At 42.4% G+C, this 24,133-nt stretch overlaps 1 protein-coding gene across 3 annotated transcripts in view; it reads left to right on the top strand.

Moving 5' to 3' along the window:
* Nucleotides 1-24,133, top strand: part of jcada (junctional cadherin 5 associated a) — a 220,618-nt gene that overhangs the window by 24,267 nt on the left and 172,218 nt on the right. Inside the window, exon 1 of one of the 3 annotated variants that reach the window (XM_072576054.1) lies at nucleotides 11,370-11,450. The exons of the other annotated variants lie outside the window; for them this stretch is intronic. The gene's annotated coding sequence lies outside the window, so the exon portion shown is untranslated. Of the gene's footprint in view, nucleotides 1-11,369; nucleotides 11,451-24,133 lie in introns of those variants that run through there. 3 annotated transcript variants of the gene reach the window in all.

Genomic DNA, 24,133 nt, shown 5'->3' on the forward strand with positions numbered 1-24,133 from the left:
CTCACTCATCCCTTACTATCAGCAACTGGTTAGATCCTGTATCTCTCAAAATTCTAACTTCTTGTCCTTCTCCCCCTGTTCTTTCTGAGTAAACTTTCCCCACAGAGGCAAATTCTTTATAGAGATCAGGTACTAACTCCATATCCAGCCCCTGCCTAGGCTGTGCACTCTCCTACAGCTCCTCGGCTCTTCTTGGGGTCTCCTCTCCTACCTTCCTTAATGCCACTGGCTTAGCTTCTTTTCCCACAGCGCCTCCTTTTAACGACCAGCTCAGTGACTTTATGTGTCCCACTTTACCACAGTGGAAACACCTGAGGCCTTTCACCTCCTTTCCACCCTGTTTGACTTTTTTTTAATCCTGTGGTAAATTCTTACCAGTGCTCTCTACTCTTAGTTTCATAGTGTAGGATCTCCCCTTCTCCCAACTTCTATCTCTACAGAATGAATTTATGACCGGAAGCTTGTCTTATTCACCAACGTGTACTCATCTGCTAACTCTTCTCACTTCCTGAACTTTCTGATCTTCCATATGAATTCTTACCATCTCTGGAAGTGAGATTTTAAACTCCTCTTATCTATTTTCAAAGCATGCACCCATCAATCAAAATGACTATGTTGAATTCTTTCGAACTCAGCACAAGTCTGACCTGGTTCCTTCTTTGTGTTTCTGAACCACTGGCTATATGCTTCTGGTACCGATTCATAAGCACTTAAAATAGTCTGTTTAACTTCTATATAATATCTTGACCCCTCATCTTACAGTGCAGCAAATACCTCAATAGCTCTGCCTACCAGCTTAGTCTGAACTAGCATTACCCATAAACTCTTGGACCACTGCATCTGCCTTGCCAATTTTTCAAATGAAATAAAGAAGGCTTCAACACCTTTCTCATCAAAATGTGGCAGAGTTTTGACATATTTATATATATCCTTACCTTCTCTTTTAATCTCCATCCTGTTAACTTGAATTTGCTGACTAATTCGCAACTTCACAAGTTCAAATTCTCTCTGTCTTTCTCTCGCTTCTCTCTCTCATTCTCTTACCCTTTCTTCTCTCTCTATGCTGAGCTAAGAACCTTCTCTCTCTCTTTTTCCTTTCTCTCTCTTCTCTCTGCTGGGGTTTTTCATACCCCCAAATCTATTCAAATCTGTCTAAACCAGTTCAAATCCCAGACCCAAGCCCCCAAACTGTTACAACGTGGGGTAAACCCTCCTACTTAATTTACACCAGCAACACAGAAACATTCAAGAGGTTAAGACTTATTTAAAGTAAAAATTAACTAAATTTCTTAAAGTATAACAGAGAATAATTACGTAACAGTTATTTACAACTCCTTCCGCTCACCCATCTTTTATCTTATCTTCTACAAAACTCGTCTGATAAAACTCCCTAATTAAGATTTACCAAAAATTCAAGTTTTCAAAACCTGCCAGCTGTCGAATCTTCTATGTGGATCTTCGTGTGTCTTCTTTTCTTAGGGAATCTGCTTCAGAGGTCACAGATCTCTGAATGTGCCTTTAAGAGAGCTATTTTTCAGCCAGTTTACATGCGGGTGGCATGGCAGTTCTCCTCCCAACTGTTCAATTTTCCCCAGTCATATGTCCCAAAGCTTTTAAGATTGTCAATATGCTAAATTCAAACTTGATTGGAGTTTGGTATTTCTGGGGGGTATGATTTAAACTGATTGGCTGAGTTCAAATATGTTCTTGTCTCCAGGCAACCAGTTACCCTAGCTGCTGGTCCACATGTTATATTGTAACTTATTCAGACATTTGGTGCTGCCAGGTAGTTCTGCTAGCTTTTAACTTTCTTAAAGGTACAGTACACCCACATCTTCATAACAGCTTATTGCTGAGAAAGTGATATTGATGGCATTATTCAAGACACTTTGTGGATGATTGAGAGTAGACTTTGTCAGATTGGATTTATCCAAATTATATTTTGGGACGGAAGATTCCTGGATAATTTTCTCCATTGTGCGGTAGGAACAGTGTTGTAGCTCAAATCATTAGCACAAAAGCTAGTTTTTTTTTCATAACTGGATTGGGAAGGATTATAGAGCTTTGCAATTCAACATCTATGCTAGGGTTGTGGGATCACTTAGCTCTGTCTACAATACATTGTTTCACCTTAGTATGCCTTAGTCGTGTTGGAATTCAGAGACCACAGCAATGCAGGGAGTTCTGTCTAGTTCCATTCTTACTGTATAACTGCTGCAATATATTCAATTCTCAATTGTCCAGTGAAGTAACCTAACACACCACTCTGCTGTAACAAACTGTTACAACAAACGATAGTAGTTTGTCAGAGAAGGTACGACCTTCTCATGGACAGTAAGGGATGGGCAATAAATGTGTTTCTGCCAGTGATGCTTACTGTCGATGACCGGTAAAAAAAAACAGACTGAGTAAGGATGGCTGGCTTTCTTTCAGAAAGGGCATTATTGAACCAAATTAGTTACTTTTGGTGATAATCAGCAGTTTTCTGCTTACGGTTATCTGTAACAGTTTTTTATTCCAAATTTATTCAATCAAATAAATAGAAAATTCCCTAGGCTATGATGGGATTTAAATTTATGTTACTGGATCATTAGATCATACCTCTGAATTATTGACCCAGTAACCATAACCATTATGTTAACATTCCCCAGAGCATATCCCAACATTACCATAATGGCAGCACACCACAAATGAACATCACAAAGTTCATGTAATCAGTGGAAAAGCATCATGTACTGACCAGGGGTAAGTCTAGTCCAGCTTTATGGATTAGGACAGCTTTGGGCAAATTATTTTTTTCTACAAATGTGAACGGTTGCTGAATTTAGAGTGACCACAGAGAATCTGGGGATACCAGCAGGAATTGGAGTGGAGTTCACAATGCCAGTGTGGTCCAAGGCACAATAATTTAGTAAGTAAGCATATTTATTTCCGGTAACCAACTTAGCACCGACATCCATTTCAAACCCACCAACTCCCACAGCTACCTCAACTACACTTCCTCTCACCTGCCCTCCTGCAAAAATGCAACCCTAGACTCCTAATACCTCTACCGCCACTGCATCTGCTTCCAGGATGAAGGATTCCATTCCAGGATATCCCAGATATCCTCTTACGTCAAGGACCATAATTTCCCCTCTCCTGTGATTAATAATGCCCTCAATTGCATCACCTCCATTTCCCATATCTCTGCCCTCAAAATTCCTCCCACCAACCACAATAAGAATAGAGTCCCTCTCGTCTTCACATACCATCCCACCAGTCTCCAAATCCCACGCATCATCCTCTGCCATTTTTGCCACATGCTAAGACCCCACCACCAAAAAGATATTTCCTTCCCTACCCCATGTGCTTTCTGTAGGGATCGTTCCCTCCGTGACTCCCTCATCAGTTCCACACTCCCCTCCAACCTCTCCTCCACACCCAGTACCTTTCCATACAGCTGCAGAAAGTGCAACACCTTCCCCTACACCTTCCCTCTCATCCCTGTCCAAGGCCCCACACAATCATTCCAAATCCGGCCAAGATTTACCTGTGTTTCTTCTAACCTGGTCTATTGTGTCTGTTCCTCCCAGTGTGGTCTCCTCTTGGGAGACCAAGAACAGACTCGGGGACTGGGTCATGGAGCATCTGTGCTTTGTATGCTCCAATCAACCTCATCTTCTAGTTGCCAGCTATTTCAACTCTCCCTCCTACTCCCTCAGCAACATGTCCATCCTGGACCTCCTCCACTGTCAAACTGAGGCCACATGCAAACTGGAGGAACAATACCTCATCTTCCATCTCAGGAGTTTCCAGCCCAATGGCCTCAACAAAGAGTTCACCAGTTTTAACATCTCCCCATCCTCAAGCTCATCCCATATCCAGCCCTCCCTCTCCTCCCCATCTCTTTGACCTGACCTAACCTGCCCATCTTCCTTCTCACCTATCTGCTCCACCCTTCCCACTGACCAATCACAATGACTACCACCTGCATCCACCCATCACCATTCCATCTATCTTTGCCCCAGCCCCGCACCCCCTTCTACTTATCTCCAAGCTTCCTTCCCCTTCCCCAGACCTGATAAAGGGTCCTGATCCGAAATGTCACCTTGCCTGCTACTCTGACGCTGTCAGACCTGCTGTGCTTTTCCAGCTGCCCATTTTATCGCCCCCATTCTTTTTTCTCTGCTGTTTTGTATTACAGTTCTCCATTCCAGAACTGAATGAGCAAATTCACTCAATAAATGTTGAAGGGTCGCCTTTTAGGATGGAAATAAAAAAGTAGCAGACATTGAAAATTTGAAGTTAAATAAAGAAACAAAATAAAATACTGGAAAGAGTTGACAGGTCAGGAAGCTTTTGTGAAGGGCGTAGGCACTTAGTGACCTGTCAATTACAGTCAGTGTGTTCTACAATAACAACATTATGATTCATTGATTTTGTTTCATTCTTATGAATTAGTTGCTTGAAGAACCATGGGTTCTGCTGAATTAATTAATTTGAGAAAAAATATACATAATATTGTCTTTTTTTCTGAAAAACTGGTAACTTCAGTTCGATATGATTCGTTAATACATCTTACACAGAATATTGGGTGGCATTATATCGTCTATATTCAAAAGGATATCGATGTATTGAAGATACTTGAGCAAGAAACATAATCAGGATGGGACTGTGATGCAACCAGTCTTGCACCATAAGACCACAAGGTGTTGGAGCAGTTGTAGGCTATTCGCCCCTTGAGCCTGCTCCTCCTTCCACTGAGATCATGGCTGATCTGGTCATCCTCAACTCCACTTTCCTGCCTTTTCCCCACAGCCATTGATTCCCTTACTGATGAAAACTTTACCTCAGCCTTGAATCTCATCCTTATCGACCCAGCCTTGACAGCCCTCTGTGGTAAAGAATTCCATTAATTCACTGTCATCTGAGAGGGAATAAATCCTCCTCATCTCTACCTTAATTGTGCAACCCCTTTATTCTGAGATTATGCACTTGATCCTCAAGAAGGGTCGTGCCCAAAACGTCAACTCTCCTGCTCCTTGGATACTTCCTGACCTGCCGTGCTTGTTCTAATGCCACACTTTATCACTCTGACTCTCCAGCATCTGCAGTCCTTACGTTCTCCTAGTCTCTTCCACAAGGGGAAACAACCTTTCCGCCTCTACTCTGTCAACCCCACTAAGACTCTTTCATGTTTTAATAAGATCGCCTCTCATTACTCTGATCTACAATGGGTTGATTTGAGCTTGAGAAGAAAATTAACAGTAATACATTTGGGACAACTAAAATGCTGAATTGTTGAAGGTCGGTTCATGTAGACGCACAGAGCATCATTATCCTGAATACAAAATTAGCAACCTTCAAGCAAAATTAGAGATTAAAAGTCTTTTTTTCACCACAGAATAATGAATATATGGAATTGACTTCCAATAAAAACATGTCACTGACTCCCAAAAATAGCTCCATAATTATGTGTCTGAGAACAGGATTGCGGGTTATGTGAAAAGACACTGATGATGAAATAGTCTGTGAAACACAATGGCTCATCTTGTACTGCCTGGATTATGCAAGAACCAGCTGCCCATGTGTGTATCAAGTAGTGGTTTTAGAAGTGATGGGGGCTGAACCTTAACCTGCAAGGGCAGGGGCAGCAGCTACGAGACCAAAGCTTCCCAAACCGGCAGCATGTTGGAAACTTGACATGATTCCATTTCCTTCCGATTTACCCGGTGTGCTTTTGAAGACATCCATCAAACTTCCGTGGGGATGGGGGTCTGCGAATTAAATACATCAAAAGACGCTCAAATGTAATTTGAACCAAGCTTTGGAGCTGCATCATCCAAATCTTTCTGAAACTTGTTAATGTCAATAAGAGTTCAGTGGGATTAGACTGGACCGTGATATTCACAGACTGGCAAGGTTTTAACTGCTGGAACAGGACAGCTGCTTCCTGGCACAGATGAAAGATGTTCCTAAGCGATTTCACATGTCTGCTGCCTCGGACTTTTCTCATTTTGATCTGAGCTTCACCAGGGTCATCGTTGTTGAATAGGAGCAGTTTAAACACTTGAACTACAGACCTGTAATGTAATTGAAGAGGAATGAAAGCAGCAACACCAGCAGTAAAAGGAGCATCCGGGATAACATCAGCAGCACCAGGGACCTCAGGAATAACATCAACAGCAGCACCAGGAACCTCAGGGACAAAACCAGCAGCACCAGGAACCTCAGGGACAACACCAACAGCACCAGGAACATCAGGAATAACACCAGCAGCACCAGGAACCTCAGGGACAAAACCAGCAGCACCAGGAACCTCAGGGACAGCACCAGCAGCACCAGGAACCTCAGGAACAACACCAGCAGCACCAGGAACCTCAGGGACAACACCAGCAGCACCAGGAACCTCAGGGACAACACCAACAGCACCAGGAACATCAGGAATAACACCAGCAGCACCAGGAACCTCAGGGACAAACCCAGCAGCACCAGGAACCTCAGGGACAGCACCAGCAGCACCAGGAACCTCAGGAACAACACCAGCAGCACCAGGAACCTCAGGGACAACACCAGCAGCACCAGAAACCTCAGGAACAACACCAGCAGCATCAGGAACCTCAGGGACAACACCAGCAGCACCAGGAACCTCAGGGACAAAACCAGCAGCACCAGGAACCTCAGGGACAAAATCAGCAGCACCAGGAACCTCAGGGACAGCACCAGCAGCACCAGGAACCTCAGGGACAAAACCAGCAGCACCAAGAACCTCAGGGACAGCACCAGCAGCACCAGGAACCTCAGGAACAACACCAGCAGCACCAGGAACCTCAGGGACAACACCAGCAGCACCAGGAACCTCAGGAACAACACCAGCAGCATCAGGAACCTCAGGGACAACACCAGCAGCACCAGGAACTTCAGGGACAAAACCAGCAGCACCAGGAACCTCAGGATTAACATCAACAGCAGCACCCGGAACCTCAGGGACAACACCAGCAGCACCAGGAACCTCAGGGACAATACCAACAGCACCAGGAACCTCAGGGACAACACCAGCAGCACTGGGAACCTCAGGAACAACACCAGCAGCACCAGGAACCTCAGGGACAACACCAACAGCACCAGGAACCTCAGGGACAACACCAACAGCACCGGGAACCTTAGGGACAACACCAGCAGCACTGGGAACCTCAGGGACAACACCAGCAGCACTGGGAACCTCAGGAACAACACCAGCGCCATCAGAAACCTCAGGAACAACACCAGCAGCACCAAGCACCTCAGGATTAACATCAGCAGCACCAAGAACCTCAGGAACAACACTAGCAGCACCAGGAACCTCAGGAATAATACCAGAAGCACCTCAGGATTAACATCAGCAGCACCAGAAACCTCAGGGACAACACCAGCAGCACCAGGAACCTCAGGAACAGCACCAGCAGCATCAGCCAGCGTCCACTTAACCATTTGCCATTTGACATGATAGAAGATGAATTTTAGCTAATGGAAGTGTTGCCCCAGAGAATGCAGACAGAGGCTCAGCATTCTGGCTGTAATGAAACAACAGTGTATCAGAGGGGTCAAAATTTCCCTGCAGCTCATTGCTGACACCTGCAGCTTTCTAGAGTAGGCTTCCACCCAAGTGTTATTTTTATTGAGTCATGGGATGAAGACATCGCTGTCCAGGCCAGCATTCATTGCCCATACATAATTGCCCAGAGGGCAGATAAGATTCAACCATGTAGCTGTCAGTCTGGAGTCATATGTAGGCCAGACCAGATATGTGGACCAAGTTGGTAGCCACTGACAGTGACGATTATAGTCCTCATTCACCTCTGCCCCCCAGAATTACTTCATCTCTAGGATTTTCATGATGCCATATTCTGCTTGGCATAAATGCAGTTTCCCGGTGACTGATGCCATGTTTGCTAGCCCTGCCTATTGCATCCACTTTACAATCAATGAAGTCAATCCGAACAAGAGAGTCCTTGGATAGAGTGATCAAGATGCTCTCAGACCAACCAGTAACTTTCATCAATCAAAGGGAATCTACTCCATAAATATCCTGCTGGCTGCTAACAACCAACATGTTCTCATGCAGTTCCATGGAAGAGATTCCAGGACCCTCCATGATGCCTCCCCACTGAGACTGTCTCATCAGCTCCAAGTCCTTAAAGCTCCACCGAGCATGGGGACGTTCCTCCTTGGAGACAAGGTCTGCTCTCTGAAGACGCATGAGAAAATCCAGTAGATTTGCAGATGGGGGATGTAACAAGGGTCGCATCAGCACACAGATGATCATTGAGTAAGTCAGTTGCTGAAGATGGGTTTCAGGTGACAGAGCAGGCCTTGAATCTCCCTTCAGTATGCACCAAGTGTCAAGATTTGTCATAGTCTTCTCAAGGAGCAGGAAGAACAGGATGAGGATCAGCCTGAGTTTCTCTGGAGCTGAGTTTCTCTGGTGCTGCTGCCAGAAAAGGTAAAGGACTCATACTGCAGTGATTCAAGAAACCTGAGTGTGTTAAACCAAATGGCACAATAATGCTGAACCCAATGCCCTGTACTGACTCCCTCATCCCCAACATAAATCGCTCCCACAGTTAATCATCCCTCCTTCATATTGTCCCCTTTGTTTGTGTCCTGATCACATAGCATCACTCTGTATCCCCTTAGGACATGTCAAACTTTAATTCTCAGAGGTGCTTTTTAAAGGAAAGGACGCACATCCCAAAACTGTAGACAAAAAAAACTGAGAGAACTATTGATGCTGGAAATATGAAACAAAAACAGAAGTTGCTGGAAAAACTCAGTAGGTCTGGCAGCATCTGTGGAGAGAAATCAGTTAACGTTTCGGCTCCAGTGACCTTTCTTCAAAAACACGGAATAGGTGTGTCTAAAAAAGGTTATTGGACCCAAAACATTAACTAGGATTTCTCTCCACAGACACTGCCAAACCTACTGAGTTTTTCCAGCAATTTCTGTTTTTGTTTCAGCCCAAAACTGTCTCTGAATATAATTTCAGCAGCTGTCTCCAGATAAAAAGAGATCCTGTTAATGACATACCTGATGAGCTATCGAGGAAGTTTCAAAGGGAGAAATGCAGCACAAACTAAATTGTATTTTCCTGGGAATTATCTCAGACTGTGAACATCATGGGAGAAAAAGGATGGCAGTCTGTGTGAGAGATATGTTTTCTGTCTTCTCTTTTCAAGAGTACACAAGAACTGGGTTACAAGTCAGTTCAATCCTGTTCTGGGTGTCCTGGTAGAAGAGGGTGTGCTAGTGAACAGAGGTAGCCCATGTGCAAGAGCTACTGTGTTATGAAGCTTACAGTCAAAATACCACCTACTAGTCACCCCTGCATTGCAGGTAAATGATTCTGTAGCTCTGAATGTTAGAAGCCAGCTAGCAAGAAAGCCAGTCAAATGGAAAAAGGACAAGAGGATTTCAACTAACCTGCAAAGCTAAGACTTCTGATTGACTGTTCAGCTATCAATTTCCACTATCCACACTTCATAAATAACCCATATAGACTGACCTGTATAGCTTTTAACATTTAACTTGTTTTGGACTCACTTCTCATTCCTAATCTGTGTGTATGTGCATTGCATTACCATTTCTCCTCACATTTATTAACTCATAAACTCACTCTTTTGTTAACTCAAGAAAGCCTGGGTTAATTTTAAAGCATCAATTCAGTTGGCCTGGGAGGAAGGTATCCACAAGGGAGGGGGTCATTTGTAAATTAAACTTGATGCGACCAACCAAGCAGCCAGGTTAATATAGAGGAGAGGCTGATATCCTAACAATTTGAGGTGTTCTGTCAAGGACCAGAATAACCTGGGAGAACCTCGCTTGGAGCCTGGTCACAGCAGCTTGTCTTCCTCTCAAGATTGATGGCAATTTGCCAGATGAGGCAACAACAGAGATGTTGATGAGACTCGAAATAAAGTTCATGCTTCATTAATATTTTCAAAGACATTGAACAACGGCATTTTAATTAATAATAAAGGCGGCCCCTTGGAGAATTGAGTAATGTTTCTCTTCTTTTGCCAACTCCACGGCATAGTGTTATTCCCCAGCTGTGGTTTCAGCGGTATGAACAGACGGCTTATTCCATTGCTGTGGCTGCGGGGCTGCTCATGGTGGATCTCCTCTGGGCTTTGGAGACCATAAAGACTCAATCAATGGGATAGAAAGCAGAATGTCAAGCTCTGATTAAGGGTGAAATGTAGGGCTTGAGAACTGGAAGGTCCTTGCTTTCATGTCCCCTTTCTACACCTTCTCTCTCATGGTCCTCACTCTCTCTGCCTCCATATTTCCCTACTAGCTGACAGCTAGGGACAGGATGTACATGTATTTGGAAAGGCAAGGACTGATTAGGGATAGTCAACATGGCTTTGTGTGTGGGAAATCATGTCTCACAAACTTGATTGAGTTTTTTGAAGAAGTAACAAAGAAGATTGATGAGGGCAGAGCAGTAGATGTGATCTGTATGGACTTCAGTAAGGCGTTTGACAAGGTTCCCCATGGGAGACTGATTAGCAAGGTTAGATCTCATGGAATAAAGGGAGAACTAGCCATTTGGAAATAGAACTGGCTCAAAGGTAGAAGACAGAAGGTGGTGATGGAGGGTTGTTTTTCAGACTGAGTAATTCAGGTGATTTGTGAGAGCCAGTGTATATTCAGTTGTTATAGCTGTAGTTTGTAGTGACAGCATGATTGTAAAGTGTCATATCACTGAGTGTTTTCTAATTCTGTCACCAGATATATATGTGAGAAACTACCATCCCTCCTTTGCCAATGGTCATACACTCCAGCCCACTGCACAATTTTCAGTGTTGCCTCTGAACCCAGGGTCACCTTCCCTCATGACCTATCTACCATCTGCATTCATAGATTGCAAATGGAGCTATTCTTAAAGAATGGAAATAATTCTAAGTGAATTTAACATGGCCCAATTAATTTGAGTTATGAATTCTGTTCAGCAATTGCCTTCAACCATTGCATCTGTGACAAAACTGCTTCATGCAACGATTATTAACCAACAGCCTTTAAAAGACAAAGTTAAATTGATCAGCCTCAAATACCAGATAAAATCAGTGTTCTTCCTCAACCAACTTCTATCGCAAGCCAGTTTGAAGAATTTGTTTTTGTTTTAGTGAATATGGAGCATGACAAGTGCGATTATACTCTGCAATATGACAAGCTTTGCAGTAGTGTGTTACTGTAAGTCTGATACAGACCTTTGCACACAGGGATCGCAGAGAAGGGCATGTTTGTGGTGCAGATAACAGAACAATAGCAGAGTTTTGTTTAGGAAGCAGCTGCAGGAAGAAGGGGAGTGTACTTTGCAGAAGAGAGTAGCAGTGTATTTTTCCAGACTGCATTTTTATTCAGTTGGGGCACTTCAATGAGTAACAGCGGTTGCAATGGCAGAGTGAAAAGCAATTCTTGTGCCTCAGGTAAGGTTATCTTTACGGCATTGCCTAAATTAAGCAACAAATCCAAACATAGTCTGTTGTTTTCAAAGTGATTTCACAACTTTGAAGAGAGATTGTTGTTTCCTCACTGTCTCCCAGCTGAGAATACAGCACTTTGGAGAACAGCAAATGACCTGTAGCAACCAGAATTTATTGTATGTTATACTGTATTGATGACACTGAACGTTCACTTAATCAGGACCCTTTGAATTTCTCAATAATAGACAGCATTGTAATATTTGAGGTGTTTGTTGATTTGAGATTTTATCCTATGATTCATGTATTTTCTCCGATTTTTAGACATGTTTTGGGAACATATGTTCACAAGTGGGAAAATTATCCTTTGGACAGAAATTGAAGCAGATAATCATTTTTTTTGCTAAGTTTGTAAAAGAAATGTCTAACCCAAACTGATTGAGTTGATAGGTTTATATTATTGATTCTCATTGATTCATTGGATTGGATGAGTGCTTTGTTTGTTTAATGAAGTCGTTGTGAATGTAATTAATAGCTAAAATGCATTACAAATGGATTTCTAAACATTTTGCACATATAATTTTCACCATGATTTCATCTCAGAAGTAGATTAGCAATATGTAATGCTATTGGGCCATTCACTTTCAGCAAATACTTTCACACTTGTTCTGCTCTTTCCAACTGCATTTTATTTGTTAATGATAATCCCAAATGACATTGTGGCATTCCAACAGAGCCTACCAAAATGTGCATGCAGGACCTTTCCCAAAAGACTATGCTCTTGTCAGCCTGGAACGTGTATTCATTAGTGAAGATATTCTCAAGTGATCCCAGTTCAGCCTGGCCAGACAACCATTTTCTGATTGGTGTTGCTGCATAGACACTTGATTGATTTCCCCATTCTACAGCTCTGCCATTGCGTAACCCAATGTCTTTCTTCTGCAGCCATTGAAACTGAGATTACAGAGCTCACAGCAAGGATTGCAGCTGGACATCTCCTCCTGTTCTATGTCATGTTTGTTCAGGAGACATGCAAGGGTTGCCAATGCCATTATTATTATTATTATTATTATTAATAATATTATTATTGAAATGGGAAGCAGATCCAAAGTGCATCAGTGCAGAGGGATCTGGGTGTCTTTGTGCATGAATTGCAGAAAGTGGGTATGCAAGTGCAGCAAATAATAAGAAAGGCAAGTGGAATCCTGGCACTTGTTGCAAAAGGACTGGATTATAAAAGCAATGAAGTGTTGTTACAATTATATAAGGCATTGATGAGACTACATCTGGAATATAGTGACCAGGTTTGGTCTCCTTACTTGAGGAAAAATGTGATGGTACTGGAGACATTTCGGAGGAGGTTCACCAGGTTGATTCCAGGGATGAACGGGCTGTTGTACGAGGAGCAGTTGACTAGCTTGAGCTTGTACTCTCTGAAGTTCAGGAGAATGAGGGGGGATCTGTTTGAGGTATATAAAAAGCTGAAGGGGATTGATAAGGTGAACGTTGAACAGATGTTTCTCCTTGTGGGACAATCTCGAACAAGCTGGCTTAGATATAGAGACGGGGGAGGTAGGTTCAAAATTGAGATGAGAGAAACAATTTCTCTCAAAGAGCTGTGATTCTGTAGATTTCACTGCTCCAAAGTACAGTGGAGGCAGAATCAATCAACAGATTCAAGAAAGAAATAGACATATTTTTGATGAAAAGCAGGAAAAAAGGCTATGAGAAGCAGGCAAGAAAGTGGAGTTGAAACCAGGATAAGACCAGCCATGAGCATATTAAATAACTTGAATGACTGAATTGCCTACTACCGTCTACATTCCTATGTTGTGAAAAAAATGTTTAATGAGATCTGGCCTTGTATTTAAATGTAATGCAATCACTGATGTTTGCAAGGTTAGACCAGGAACCTCACTGCAGCAGGACAACTCCAATACCAAAATAAGCAGTCAGTGAATTGAACATGTGCATTGCACGTTCAATTGATCGTAATTTGGGGTTTATCTTTGGTGAAAATAAAACTCTGTCTGACTTTTTTATGAGCATACAAGTTATGGTGAAAAGGAAATAAAAACTCTGATTCATCTTGTCTGTCCCTCACAATTGTAATACTTTGTGCATTCCAATTCATATACTCTGTACTCCACCCAAACCACGTGGTCGCATAGCAGAGGCAAGGAAACAGATTAAAAACCCATCCAAATGTGGGGAAACACTCATGGAAATTTATTGTGGACTACACCCCCACCAAAACAATCTGAAATATTATCCATGATTATCCTCAAAAAGGATTGCTCCCTGACAACAACCTTGTTGTTTGGCCTTGTTTAATCTAAAATTGACTCCTGCTGAAATATTTAGTTTAAAGTAACAATCATTTGGAATGCAATCTAATTCTTTCATCATCTAATAAGCCTCGATCAGAATATTTCTAATTCTAAGCCTCTTTGAAGTGAGCAGTACTGATTCTTTTACTTGATTTAATTGACGAAGAAGCTTCAAAATGGTAACCAGTCTCAAACTTTCCACTGTACCCTATCCAAAGCACCTATGTGAGGAGACTAAAGTTAGGCCCAGAATTCCAACAGAAGTTTGACCAAGGTCTCACTTGCATGTAGCCTATTCAATTTGTCACAATATAGTTCCTCACACCACATTTGTCGCTCGTATTCTGAAGGCTAGTATGTACTGAGAAATTACTGAAGTGTTTGCTTTGAAATAGAGAATAAACTGCACAAGGAACATCAGGAATCTCAATTCACACTGAATGTTACGCCTGAATGGGTTGAATCTCTTTCAAGGTTCATTGGAAGTCTTGAGCTGGCAGACAGTTCCAAATATTAAAAGCAGCTTCTTGATTTGGGACAATGAGAATTGACAGAATTGATCTGGCTGTTTGAGATGGTCACAGGAGGCAGGACTAATAGTAAGTCAACCATTGAAGCTTCTTTAGGACAGGCAAAAATCTTTACAAAACATTAGTTGAACCTTTTCCTTGTAGGTCCTTGTCCATTTTCTATCTATCAGAAATGAACAGGAACTGTGTCTCATGGACACTGTCGTTTGTAGGTCTAACTTGCCCTTTTCGTGAAGGGAGCACTGACCACTTACTTCCTATTTCAAGGCTTGTTTAAAATTGGTGGAGAACAGGCATTGAGAGGGAAAAGCACAGTACATGTTATTTAGGGAACTCTGTGCTCACTGTTTCAATCAGGAAAATCAGGGAACCTTGGTTACTCATTTCACATGAGGCAATTATTAGTTATTCCACTTATGGTCTTATAGTCAGTCCCTCCAATATTCAGCTGTAAGCCTGAATTAAAGAGCTGGTTTGTATTACAGTCAGACATTTGGCACAATTGCTCGAGTTGTTCCAGTACCAGACAGGAATCCCCACATTGTCAAGTTCCTGGGTGAGGAGGGATGAACTGGTTCCCTTTCTTTGTTCACACGGTTGGTCACTGCAGTGCTAATTTACAGAAGGTAAATTTGTCAATACCTTTCTCCCAAATCCAAACAAATTGATGTTTTAAAAAGAACCATTTTAACCGGCTTTCTTGAGTTAAGGAGTGATTTTCTTTGTTACCTAGCATAAGAAGGAACGATAACACAACACAAATCCATGACTGACTCAAAAATAAAGGTTTTGTAGGTATGCCATTCAATCCCTGGGTCATTCATGAAGAGTAGATAATGAAACATTGATAGTAGAGCAGTCAGATTCGAGATTCATGGCTTTGCAGATTAGTTGGAAATTTTTTTACTTTTACTTTTAGAGCCTTAGAATCATAAGAGATATACAGCATGGAAACCCTTTGGTCCAACTCATCCATGCCAACCAGATATCCTAACCATTTGTTAGCATCTGGGCCATATCCCTCGAAACCCTTCTTATTCATGTACCCATGCAGGTGCCTTTTAACGCTGTATTTTTACCAGCCTCCACCACTGGCAGCTCATTCCATACACGCACCACCTTGTGTGTGAAAAAGTTCCCCCTTAGGCCCCTTTTATATATTTCCCCTCTCACCCTAAACATAGTTCTGGACTCCCCCACCGCAGGGAACAGACCATATCTATTTAATCTATCCATGCCCCTCATGATTTTATAAACCTCTATAAGGTTACCCCTCAGCCTCTAACACTCCAGGGAAAACAGCCCCAGCCTATTCAGTCTCTCCCTATAGCTCAAATCCTCCAACTCTGTCAACATCCTTGAGTCTGGGTGGGTTGCGTTTCAGCAGGTCGGTGTGGACTTGTTGGGCCAAAGGGCCTGTTTTTGCACTGTAAGTAATCTAATCTAAAAAAAAATTTCTGAACCCTTTCAAGTTTCACAACATCCTTCTGATAGGAAGGAGACCAGAATTGCACGCAATATTCCAACAGTGGCCTAACCAATCCTGTACAGCCACTACATGACTTTACAACTCCTATACTCAATGCTCTGACCAATAAAGGAAAGCATACCAAACTGATATCCTATCTACCTGCATTTCCACTTTCAAGGAACTATGAACCTGCACTCCTAGGTCTCTTTTGTTCAGCAACACTCCCCACAGCCTTACCATTAAGTGTATAAGTCCTGCTTTGATTTGCTTTTCCAAAATGCAGCTCCTCACATTTATCTAAATTCCATTTGCCACTCCTCAGTCCATTTGCCCATCTGATCAAGATCCTGTTGTACTCTGCAGTAACCTTCTTCCCTGTTCACTCCATCTCCAACTTTGGTGCCATCTGTAAACTTAATAACTAGAGCTCCTATGTTCACATCCAAATCATTTATATTAATGACAATAAGTAGTGGACCCAGCACTGGTCCTTGAGGTACTCCACTAGTCACAGGCCTCCAGTCTGAAAGGCAACCCTCCACCACCACCCTCTGTCTTTGATGGTGGTTGAATTGTAGCACTCAGAGTGAGCAATTGCTCCTTTAATCCTGTTTCCTTTTGACTGATTTGCTGGTTAGCTGGCTTCTAGCCCATAGCAAAAGCATCCTTTACACCCAATACAAAGGGAACTAATGAGTCTCCTCTGATTGTGATAGTCGTAGCATGTTCGTGCTTGAACCCAGGCTAATACACATGGTTCTTCAGCTCGCCAGCACCCCTTCTTCCAATAGCACACAGAGCTGAGTTGAATTGGCCTCTATTCTTGAGAGGAGACAGAAATCATGTCTCTTGCCCAGTCTTTTCTCCCATCATGTTCACCGTCTGAGGCAACTCCCAGAAGATTACAGTTTAGTTAGAAGTGTATTGCAGGGTCTCTGTCTGTAGCTAGACAGCCAGCAAATTTACATCTGCAGTCATGTTTTGGCTAGTACCCCATTTCTAAAATAAAACATGTATTGTAATTCTAAGTTTAATGTACTTACAAGTACTTTGGAGTTCCACTACCGAGGTTTTCTTGGTTCAATCACCAATTCTGGGTGAAAGGGCAGAGAAGAAGCTCAAAGAATGAAGAACAGTACAGCACAGGAACAGGCCTTTCAGCCCTCCAAGTCTGTCCCGATTCCTAAACCTTATTTAGACCCACTACTTATTGCCCATATGCAGTTTCTGTCTCTCTATTCGCCACCCGGTTCATGTGTCTATCAGGATAGACTTTAAATGCTGCTAACGCGCCTGTTTCCACCACCACCACTGGCAGTGCATTCCAAGAACCCACCACCCTCTGTTTTCCCTGCACTTCACCTCTAAACTTTCTCCTTCTCACCTTCATCCTATGCCCTCTTATAGTTGACCTTTCCATCCTGGGGAAAAAGCCTTTGATTATCACCCTATCTATGCCTCTCATAAATTTGTAGACCTCCAGCAGGTTGCCCCTCAACCTCTTTCTTCCCAGTGAAAACAACCCACGTTTATCCAACCTGTCTTCATACCTAAAACCCTCCAGACCAAGCAACATCCTGGTAAACTTTCACTGCACTTTTTCCAAAGCATCTGCATCCTTCTGGTAATGTGGAGACCCAGAACTACATGTAACTTTAATGGCATCAAGTGTTATGCGAATGTGTCATTGAGACAGAGAATCAACAATGGGCATATTGAACAGAGAAGCAAGCTCAAGGGGCTTAATGCCCTAGTATGCTCCTACTTTCTATGTTTCAATGCTCTATGCTTCTAATACTTCATCAGTGATACTAGACCAGATCCTTTTACCATGGTTTGCTCAACTCCACATGTGGATAGTAGGTTAAAGCACTGTTCATTTATCGAACTGGGCCCAGCCCTACTGAAAAGGTGTCAACTTTAGTCTATCACCTGATAACATTTTAGATAGAGGCAGCAATATTCAATTTCATCTGTCTCAAAGAGGGGAAGAAACTATCAGCCAAGGTTCTGTCCCCTAGTGCAATCCAGTGACCCTGCTGGAAAGTGTCTGTGGACATAGAGTGAGGCCAATATTTTGCCTGGTTTTTAAGGCCTCTATCATCAAAATTCTGTGATTTCCCAACTAAGGCCTGTATGAGAGCCGGCAGCAGAAAGATTGTAGCAGTTCAACATGAGGGCCCACTCTGCCTTATCAGTGGATTTAGGGATGGATATTAAATGTGGCCCGGCCAATGTTACCCACCTACAAACTAATTAGCAAGTAAACCTGTTTATCCTCCAGGTTATGTATGATGATCTCTTTGTAGAGCTGGCCCGGGGAAGTGTTCGGAAACAGTCTAAAAGAATATTTCCTCCTTTGATTTTCAGTTTATATCATTTTAATTGTCTTGACAATGGTAACATCCTGGATCAAAACTTTGGCAACGTTTTGGTAAAGGTTTGAGAAAAAATGTAATCTAATACCAAAAAGTACTGGAGAAATCTAATCTACTTCTTAAGAATGCAGAATGGCTCAATCATTTTATGCTAAAATGATTTTGGAACATTGAAAATGAATTTTAAATGAGCCAGATGTCTTTGAGACAGAGGAGTGAGGACTGGGATATTTCAAGACAGCTGACATGTTTGACTGCAATCCTTCCGAATTTCTGACTGAGACTCATTACCACGTGTTGTCAATGGCTGAAGTCCAGCAGGTGGCAGCTGTTGGGGGCCTGGTTATTTGAATAGCCTTGTAAAGTGTCACCCAATAACATACATGTCCTAACTTCTGCTGTTCAAGGTATCAAGTTTATTAAAGTGGGTGAAAGCGAATGAGGAATTTATGATCCTGTTATGACAAAGGATATTCACCATCAGTGTGGAAGTGACACTGGAACCCAAATCAGAGAGAAATCAAGGCTATGGGGGCATATTAAAAAAAGAAAGAGCACGCCTTTATGCACAATCTTTCATGACCTCAGAAAGTCTCAAAGTGCATTACAGCTGGTGAAGAATGTTTAACATGTTGTTTATCTTATGATGTAGGATAATTAGTGTTTATGTTGTTCATTTTAAAAACACTTTTAAAATACTATAGCTTGCTGGCTCAAATCTATCTGATCTGAATAATAATATGTTTCATGTGTGTGTTATTCTTGCTTGTGAATGACCCATTAGCAAAATGTTTTGATAAGGATCAAAGTCCCCACTCCTCCAGTAGTGTGCAGTCACCCATCTTCAGGATCTATTCCCTAAGGTTCACTGCTGTCAGTTCCAAACTGTGTTTATCATGGAGACACCCTATCTAATCCAAACAGCTGGGTTTCAGAATGTGTACATCAGGGGATCGAAGCTGAACAGTCTCAGGTTAATTTGAATTTTAATGGATATTGACTCCTAATCCTGAGATCTATGATTTGCAAGTCAGCATGTAGTTTCAGTGATTGTTCACAACATTTCTCGCACTGTCCTGTGATGTGTTACTGAGTGTACAGTATCCAAGTCAGAACAATGCATAATTGTTCCCAATGATAATTCCTCAAGCCCAATCTGGTGAAGTATCGATGAGTCGCCAGCATTTCTGGAACCATACGCTAGTGTGTTATATTTTTCGGAAGAAAAGGGAAGAAAATCAATAGCTTCCCAAGACAAAAACGAGTCTCTGCAGCCTTTCTGACAATCCCATGATCATTCTAAATTAACCATTTGGCCTTGCTGGGAACAGAACCCAGATTAAGCTATCACTGGTGTTGGAGATTGGGCAAGGTCCACAGATACCCCGTGCTGTTTTTTCTCACTTCTCTGACCTGGAACATGTGATCAGGCATCTTTAGTCACCATGATTTAAGAATGAGACATTGCAGGTGTGTTGAAGGCCAGATATATAAGCACCATTTCTGGCCTGTGGAAGCCTGGTGGCTATTCTAAATGTTCCCCAATATCATACAAACATGTGTGAGGAGCCATATAATTAAAGGTTCCTCCAATGACTCCAACATCAAACACCAGTCCTTGGTAGCCACATCCCTGGATAAGTAGCAGGATGCACCCCTGACAAATTGTTTCTTGCCAACTTTCCCCCCTTCCCCCAACCCCACAAGCAGAGGGTGGCCTACACGAAAGATCCCTTCAAGCAATATCAAAATGCTGAGGATGTTGGCAACCCAAAATCAAAACAGAAAAAGCTGAGAGTGATTTAAGTAAAGAAACACTGTCTGAAAGAACAAAAACAGAAAATACTGCAGAATCTCAGCACATCTGGCAGCATCTGTGGAGAGAGAAACAGAGTAAACATTTTGAGTCTTTGACGATTCTTGAAGAATCATTGGATTCCAAACATGAATGCTATTTCTCTCTCTACAGATGCTGCCAGACATGATGAGGTTCTCCCGCATTTTCTGCTTTTGTTCTTTTCGACAAAGTTAATTTAAGATAAATCATTTGGATAATTGTCGAATTATGTTTCAATGGTGATGGTATTTATTTATTTCCCTCAGTCACTGTTGTCTTCCAGGATCATGCTTTTTTGTTTGCTGCTTCTATTTCTTACCAGTATGCCATTGAGACAATGGTCTAGGAGCCAAGTTTGTGCTTCTGCAGCACGGTGCAATGTGTTTGCTTTCTGTTACTTAGGGAATTGTTGGACTGAAGTTGGAAGTGGGAACCATGAGTAAAGTGAACAATGCCACATTGGGTCAGATACTTGCCATATTTTTGCCTTCAGGTAATTTTGTTGGAGGCAGTGTGAGGGTGCTTGAGGCTGTCCACCCAGCACCAGTGAGTAACCATTAAACCCATTATTTCACCAGTTGGGAAGTCACAGAGCTTCTACCAGGATCTTCCCACTGAGAGACTGACTGACTCCCCGCCCACGTCCCACACCGCTACTCAAACCAGAGGCCGGAATTGAACCAGAGAATATCTCCTCCTTGCAGGCTGCATGTTGGTGACCTTTTGATGCGTTTTCCCATCAACTAAGCACAAGCTTTATTAATTGTAATAACCACACCTACAAGTTAGTAAAGATGCCCTGACTGCTGCGACTTTGGGGGAATTTTAAGTTTTTGTTATCTTCCTCTTGAGATATCCCGTGATCTCCTGTCTGCCTCAACAGTACTTGCCTCTCCCAGTAGGGGTGCTAGCTTGGGCATCACAGTGGGTGTTCTGGGCCTTACAATTCCCTGTTCTAGCTCCCATCTGCAATCACACAAAGGCCCCAGAAGTCATTTCTTAGTTCCTGTCTCCATGAGGTCAGTGAGCTCTGTGCCTCCAGGACCACTTCCTGACCCAGAATTGAGACTAATTTCGGGGTCTCAGTGATCTTGGCGAAATCCAGCTCCATGGTCCCAACAACTTTGAAAATAAAATGTGTCTTTAAAAACAAACCACAAAATTCCCATGAGCCTTAGTCTTTACCTTACTCTGTGTTTTACCTTTAACAATCAGTAGGGAAAACAATTGAAAGCTTCACTGAGTATTGTAGCCAATTAGACCATGTGATGACCCGTTCCATCTTTCACACACGTCCATTCCCACATAACTACCAGAATTCATGCAGTGACTCAACTGTGTCATTGTCAGGATGGGAATAGTCAGTAAGTATCCTCTCAATTTATTAGCATCATATTTAAATATTAAAATATTGCAAATTGCCAATATTTTGAACAGTTTCAGACTTTTGTGTTTTGGTGCTGAGTAACCACCAATGGAAATGAAGCTTCCTGAAAAATATACAAGGATTTACGGTCTAATGTGGTTTTTTTTACTATGTAAAGTATAAGCATCCATACCTGAAATGATGAAAGGGCTCGGACAATATAGTGAGTCATGAAGAAAATAGCAGGAAACTAATAAATAGTGTGATCAAATTCTGAAAGTTAATTGTGAGAAAGTTAATATGAAAGCTGCAATAACCAGAACAAAGTCAAATGTGGTTCAGAGTCAAGAGTGTAGTTTTGGAAAAGCACAGCAAGGCAGGCAGTATCTGAGGAGCAGGTGAATCGATGTTTTGAACATAAGCCCTTCACCAGGAATTCCTGATATTTCCGAAATGTCGATTCTCCTGCTCCTTGGATGTTGCCTGACCTGCTGTGCTTTTCCAGCACTACACTCTCGACTCTGATCTCCAACGTCTGCAGTCCTCACTTTCTTCCTCTCAAATGTGGTTCATCCAAATGTGAACCATGGATCTAAAAATGGCAGATAGGAGCATGAAAAAGGAAGTGCTGAAGGGCATAGGTGAACTGAAGAATTGAGTGTCCAAGGAACTATATCCATAACAACAGTTTGCTATAGCAATAAAAATGTCTAGACATGTAAGAGCAGAAAAATAACATGCAAAAATTGTGTAAAAATGTTGAAAAGCCTTATGTGGCTTCCAAACTGTAAGAATTTAGTTATAAATCTGCAAGTTATTAGAAACTGAGATTTGTATTCATGTGAGAAGACTTCACAGTTCAGAACCTCTTCTGGAATACTGTATCCAGTTCAGGCTGCCTGTTATAGAAAGAATATTATCAAGCTGGCGAAGGTTCAGAGAGATTTACCAGGATGCTGCTGGGATTGGAGGGTTTGAGTTATAAAGAGAGGCTGGATAAACTGGGACTTTTTACACTGGAGTGTAGGTGGTTGCGAGGTGATCTTATAGAGGTTTATAAAATAATGAGCGGTATAGATTAGGTCAATGGCAGATGTCTTTTCCCTAGAGTGGGGGATTTCAAGAGTAGGGGGGCATCTTTATAAGGTGAGGGGAGAAATATTTTAAAAAGACATGGGGGCAATTTTTTTACACACGTGTGGAATGAATCTCTAGAGGAAATGGTGGATGTGGGTACAGTTACAAAGTTTAAAAGACATTTAGATCATAAATGAATAAGAAATGTTTGGGGGGATATGGGCTAGGTGCAGGCAGGTGGGACTTTGGGATTGGGATTATAGTTAGAATGGAATGCTTGGACTGAAAGATCTGTTTCTGTGCTGTATAAATCTATGACTCCATGAAATAAACTGGGGAGACTCAATTAAGTAGAATTTTTAAAATTGACTTGGGATGATAATTTCCTTGAATTAGAATTTTTGTAAATTGATTGTGTTGAGAAATAAATTGAAAATCGAACAATCAGCCCTTTATGAAGACTCATCCTGTCTCAGAGCCACTGAAGAAGCTGAGGGGTAATTTTCAGCTCATGTCTAGTGTCGGTGTAATCATTTACAGGACGATTTCCTCTGGGTGCTATTTGCCTTCCAATATTATTTTTGACACAGTTTAAAGTTTTGTTAGGAATGCATAAAAACAAGGACTGCAGATGCTGGGAACCAGATTCTAGATTAGCGTGGTGCTGGAAAAGCACAGCAGTTCCGGCAGCATCCGAGGAGCAGGAAAATCGATGTTTTGGGCAAAAGTCCTTCATCAGGAACAGAGGCAGAGTGCCTGCAGGGTGGAGAGATAAATGAGAGGAGGGTGGGGGTAGAGAGAAAATAGCATGGAGTACAGTAGGTGAATGGGGTTGGAAAATGGAGGTCAGGGAGGAGGGTGGGGCAAGGTAGCAAAGAGTACAATGGGTGAATTTGTTAGGAATACTAACTGTGCAACATGTTTAAGATATTCACACCAAAAGTAGTTTTAGATTAGATTACTTACAGTGTGGAAACAGGCTCTTCGGCCCAACAAGTCCACACCGCCCCGCCGAAGCGTAACCCACCCATACATCTACATCTACATTTACCCCTTACCTAACACTATGGGCAATTTAGCATGGCCAATTCACCTGGCCTGCACATCTTTGGACTGTGGGAGGAAACCGGAGCAAACCCACGCAGACACGGGGAGAACGTGCAAACTCCACACAGTCAGTCGCCTGAGGCGGGAATTGAACCCGGATCTCAAGCGCTGTGAGGCAGCAGTGCTAACCACTGTGCCACCGTGCCGCCCATAGTTCTTCCTACTTTCAGGACTTTATACAAATGTTTGTGTAAAGCTCTGCAGATATTTGTTTGCACACATCAAGTGTGGTTTTGCCAGGACAGAAAGAAATGTAAAATGTAAAACAGTCTCAGAAATTGTAATTGCCCATAAGTGCAAGGATTATTATAAACATAGAACAGCACAGAACAGACACTTCAGCCCACGATGTTGTGCCGACCACTGATCCTCATGTGTGCACCCTCAAATTTCTGTGACCATATGCATGTTCAGCAGTCTCTTAAATGTCCCCAATGACCTTGCTTCCACAACTGCTGCTGGCAACGTATTCCATGCTCTCACAACTCTATGTGTGGAAAAACCCACCTCTGACATCCCCTCTATACTTTCCTCCAACCAGCTTAAAACTATGACCCTTTGTGTTAGCCATTTTTGCCCTGGGAAATAGTCTC

This window comes from Chiloscyllium punctatum, chromosome 8 (genome assembly GCF_047496795.1).
Source record: "Chiloscyllium punctatum isolate Juve2018m chromosome 8, sChiPun1.3, whole genome shotgun sequence".
Lineage (NCBI taxonomy): Eukaryota > Metazoa > Chordata > Chondrichthyes > Orectolobiformes > Hemiscylliidae > Chiloscyllium > Chiloscyllium punctatum.